Source organism: Atta colombica, unplaced genomic scaffold (genome assembly GCF_001594045.1).
Source record: "Atta colombica isolate Treedump-2 unplaced genomic scaffold, Acol1.0 scaffold261, whole genome shotgun sequence".
In the NCBI taxonomy this organism is placed as follows: Eukaryota; Metazoa; Arthropoda; class Insecta; order Hymenoptera; family Formicidae; genus Atta; species Atta colombica.
Genome location: NW_017259361.1, coordinates 283,227 through 289,044, shown reverse-complemented (window position 1 = coordinate 289,044; position 5,818 = coordinate 283,227). Strand labels below are relative to the sequence as shown.

General features: G+C 25.8%; 1 protein-coding gene across 2 annotated transcripts in view; it reads left to right on the top strand.

The window, feature by feature from the left end:
- The window catches only part of LOC108689152 (coiled-coil and C2 domain-containing protein 1-like), a 15,225-nt gene that overhangs the window by 8,776 nt on the left and 631 nt on the right, over nucleotides 1-5,818 (top strand). The gene's annotated exons all lie outside the window — the stretch shown is intronic.

The following is a 5,818-nucleotide window of genomic DNA, read 5'->3' as shown; positions in this document are numbered from 1 at the left end:
TATATTCTATTATTATTCTTTATTATTATAGAATATTATTAAATGAAGAGTTCAAAAAAAATTGTGACATTTTTATGCATTTTTGAAAGAAAATACATTTTATTTGAACATCTTGTCGCTCAAGGGGTTAATTTAAATTTAAAATTTTAAGAGAGAGCTTTAATCCATATCACAAAATATTAGAATCTACAATTATATGATATCTATACAAGATGCTTATTTTAATTTCTGCATTGAAATATCTCGAAAAGTAAAAAAATGTTGAGCATAAAAATTTAACTGTGATATTACAATAGTTTAGCTGCGTTTCTAGTCCGAAAAAAATAATTCAGTGCGCAGTTCATATGAGACTACATATATACTATATACAAATTCACAGAATTGTTCAAGCATTAAAGCTTCGACCGTTATGGATCTTTATTTTCTATTTCTTATTTGTTGTGTTTTCACATGTACGGTCCAATAAAATTCTTATTGGTTTTTTGATATCTCTATTTAATACTTTTATATGCAAAATAACAAACGGAATCATATATAATGTAAAGAAAATCATATAATTTCATTTTAAAAAGTGAATTTTTTGAAGTATCTTTCTAGTGCCTTCATAGAAAAAAAAATAATGTGAAAAAAAATATGTCTCTTTCGTTCCACTTTCATTCGAACATTTTTCTATATTTTTTATACTTTTCGAAATATTTTGATATAAAAATTAAAATGATCACCTGTATAAATTCGTGATTATCATCAAGTGAACACAGTAAATTATTTTAATTTTTAAGCATTAAAGACATCCTAAAGTCGTTTATTTTACGGATTCAGCAGAACTTACACATACATACGATTTATGTGTCATGTGCCTACACACTACTTCATCAATATGCACACATACATATAAATTTTCTAATTAACTATAATCTTTTATATTAGGTATTTAAGTCTAAGAGCTCAACATTGTTTGTTTATATAATTCCTAGCCCAAATCAAGATTGTACAAAGTACAAAACTTTTATATAAACTAAATATATTATTACGAATCGATGCCAGAAACCGATAGCAAAACTTTTTAATTTTTCAACTTTTTTTTTATTTTTTATATAAAATTAACCAGAGTTTGGACTATATATAGTTTATGCCTTAATTGTGGAAAAGGATTTTTAAATTTATATATAAAGGCAGCGGAAAAATATTTATATATTGAAAAATAATTGATAAAACGACTTTAGGATTCCTTTAATATAAATAATATGAAGACTTATAATGCATGATTAATTTTATAATTCATTATTTTCATATCTCAATGTTATTAGATTATTTTATCTCATTTTTTTTATATTGTCAAGAGGATTTTAAAGGGATAGAATTATCAATATTACGAGTTAAAGAGTACTCCGAAATTAATTGTACAGGTTATAAAATTCTTTTATACAATTAAAATACATACAAAAAAAGATGCGAGTCGATTTAACGAGAAATTTAAGAAAGTTAAAAATAAAAATACATTTAGGCCTCTATTCTATAACACTTAGAATTTGTGTCAGCAATGATATCGTTATATTCATTGTGCAGTTTTTTTTACCGTTTATGAATACCGTATACAAAATGTGTAACGATAATATAACGATATCGTTACTGTCATTGAAGATGCTTCTAATTGCAAATCACTAAACGTAGATCGCAAATGCAGACGCAGAATGAAGATATTATTTCCTAAATAATATATATAAAGGGGACATAAAAGGGATATATCCCTTTGTTTTGGGAAAATCTTTATGACACGATGTCTGAAAAATATTTTAATGATATTTTTACGACGTCTTATGTTCGCATTTTGAACATATCGTTTTCTGAGTTTTAATTTGTAATGTCGATAATTCTGCCACTTTAATCCTTTAAAGGGATGCTGAAGCAATGGCTGAACTTGATTGATGTCGACAGATTTTTTTTAACTCTACTTCCATATGTCTAAAATGCGAAAATAAAACATCATGAAGGTGTTATCGAGATATCTTCCAGATTTCATGTCATAAAGATGTCTGTAAGACATCTTATGTTCTCTTTTTGGACATACATGTTGTCTAGGCAAACTCATAATAATTAATAACATATTTTAATTGTGTGGAGAAAAAATTGTAAATATGCGTGTACATGCAATTAAAAGATTGAAGAATCTGAAATTAATCACATTTTATCAGTAAAACAAGATAATTCCAGCATTCCCACTTCTGAGTAGTCACAGTATTGAATCGTCACGATTATTAAATCGTAATATCGCTTATGATGTCACGATTATTGAATCGTGATCTTAAAGCTCCTGAGTATTCACCTCAGCTATCAATATGGCTGAGATAAGTTAACAGGAGCCTTAAAATAAAAGACTGCAATACATCTGGCTTACATAACTTACAACACTTATCGTCTGCTTATCCAACACATTCTAATTTATTTATAATAACGTATAAAACGCGAAAAAGTAAATTATTTTATTAATTATTAACATATAAACAAAAAATGGAAACGCCTTTACAAATTATTTTTTTTGATAACAGATTGATTATCTTTTTTTGATAACTATAACGGTTACGTAATATATTTTTTTGGCAACGATAACAAATTTTATAGTTGCTTTTATTGTTACTTTTTATATTTATGATATAAATTTTTATATCTTTTGCCTATATTCATAATTCTTATTTCAAGACTATTATATTTTAAGATACTAATACGATTGCTTATATTCTGTGATTGCTTTATGTCTTAAGAATATCATAAACCAATCACATACCTATATTAACATAAAAACAAACTTTTTGAATACCTATCTTATCGAAGGATTTTTCAATGTGTATTTTTTATTTTATAGACTACAAAATTTCTATTTTTTTAAATGAAAATTGGCTTTACTTATCATGAACAGCTTCCATTTTGTCGGAATTGAATTAATCGAAATATTGATCGATTAAAGACTAGATAAACTCATAACATTAAGTAATCTTTTTGAATTTTTGATTTCTAATGACCTGGTTCCGAGCACTGCTTACTACAAAACGCTTTTTTTGAAAAATAGCTTCTCAAACATATTATCTGTAATTTATAACTTTATTATAAATTATATAACTTTTTTGCATTAAAAATACATAAAGATTTCGTTAAGAAAAACTCTTTTAAATATAAAAATTTTTATACAAAACTACATAAATTTTTTCAAAAAAATTCACAAGAATTTTTGTTTTATTTTGTAACTCCTTAAAAAAAATTCCATGCATATTAAAGTTTAATGTGCAAAAATTATATTTTTGTGATATTTGCTATTTTTTGATAAATTCTGATCAGAAGTTGTAAATGTATTGTTTATACCTTATAAAATGCATTTTTTTTATTTTACTAATTACCTATGTTTTAAAGAGATTTTAAATTTTTCTAACATAGCAAAATTTTCGTTATATGTAAGTACTTATAATTTCTAATTTGTCGATACTATCGATACACAGTATAATTTACCGTTATAAATTCCGCTAAGTACATGTATACACATACACACATGGGATGTCTCATTTTAATTGTTTATCTCAACTATCTCAAATTCACATTTAAAAATGTTTTAAATAATAGTTATATAGTCTGTATATATATATCGATAGTTACAAATTAAAAATTGTATAACTTTATCATTCTAGGCGGAAAAAATTTGTTGCTGTCTTAGATAAATTCTACATTTTAAATCTTTCATAACATGAAATCTAGAAATGAAAATACATTAATATAAAAGAAAATGTTATAAAGAATGACTTTTAATTAAAATTTCAAGACATTAGCTTTGTTTACAAAATATCAAATATTACAAGAAAGCTAATTTTTGAATATTAAACTTTAATTATCTTGGAAAACCTGAAATTTTGTGCCGGAATTTTTTGGCTTGCGGCATCATTTTCAGCATACAAAAATCTTGTAAGAAATACCTAGTCTGATACAAAATAATTTTTTGCTATAAATTAGTTATACTAATGCTATAAAGTGTTATCTTTACAATAAATGATAATGAATGTTTCGATGACAATAAAAAAGTTAGTATTCGATTGTAAAAATAGGCTTGTATTATCTCTCGCTTTTTCTCTTTGGTTGAAGATGTCTCATATATACATTTATTACTCGATAAAATATTAAAATTGTTCAATGAAAGTGTTATACCCAAAAAATAGAACGTTGTTTGCAGATGCTCGCTGAATCCCATCCTGTGTTGCACTCATCCCAGGTATGACATCCCTATATTTTTGTAGAATATGCAGATATATGCACAGAAAAGTTTTGATGCTTTTAAGTACAATGTGTATATACAGGATGTCCTGAAAGTCGAAGATAATATTATTTTAGCGTGAAACTTTGTAAAAAATTAAATATTAAAAAATAAAATATTAAAGTGTAAACTATTTTTTTCGTAAAGTAATTTCTTAAGTATAAACGTTGATAGTTTGATTAATCATAAGCATTGATTAAAAAAGTTATTTGTCCTTGTGATAGCATGCAATGGCAATGATTTGTTTAATACCATTGTTACGTCACACGAACAAATGATTTTATAACCAACGCTTATGATTACTCAAAGTTTATACTTAAAAAACTACTTTACGGGAAAAAATGGCTTGCACTTTTATTACTTAATTTTTTTGCGAAGTTTCACGCTGAAATAATATTATTCTCGAATGTCGAGACACTGTTTATTGGTCGTCTTTTTATTAAAAAAAAAACAGATATAATAGTATTTTCAAATAAATTTCTATGCGAAGATTGTTGGTGTTTGTAGAGCTTTTGTGTGTATGTATAATGTATACCTAAGTATACAGGGTGTCATTTTAATTGTCTCATATCTCAAAAAAATATGCAAGATGCGGAACAACGTTTCAGACAAAAGGAAGGAGAGGGGAATAAGAGAGTACATTAAGTTTGGCTTTGATGTCGTCAAGATTAAGTCAAGTTTGAGATTCATACTTCAAATTTTTTAAATGAAACCCCTATTTTTTATTACATTTTATTCATAGCTTACCTCGAGAGCTTTTCATATTTTAATAAAATATGTTTTCATTAAGTACTTTTCGAGTTATAAGACTTGGAAGTTATAATACCGTCGGTATTAGCATTATCCAAAGTGTCCGACAACTAAAATCTGTTCAATATTGTTCAGAATCATGATTTAATAACATATGTAAAGATCAAGGCTATTGAAGATTCCAATTATTTTCCTTTATTTTTGCGTTAAAAATTCATTTTTACGTAAAAATGAAAATGAGAGGTACAACTTCCAATGGTCATGATGTTGACAAATGTTATCTAAGTCATGATCTTGAACAATATTTAAGAGGTTTAGCCGTTGGTCGAATATCTTGGATAATGCTAATGCTGGCGGAACACTTTCAAGCTTTATAACTCGAAAAGTATTTAATGAAAAAATATTTTATTATAATGTTTTGAAAACTCTTAACATTAGCTATTAGATTTTAATAGGAATAAAAAATAGAATGTTTCATTTAAAAATTTAAATTTAATCTTGAAGAGAATTTTCAAGATAACTGCAGGGCTAAACAAATGTCAGCATCATTTGTTCCCTTTGATATCCTTTCGTTTGAAATATTGCTCCGCATCTTTTATATTTTTTGAGATATTCGGCACTTAAAATGGAACATTCTGTATATAAAATTATTTGTCATACAGCAGACGGTATTGTGAATTTTATGATATTATACGAGCAATTTGTAACAATGTACTAAACATTATGTAACATTGTACAATTATAATACACACACACACACACACACACACACACACA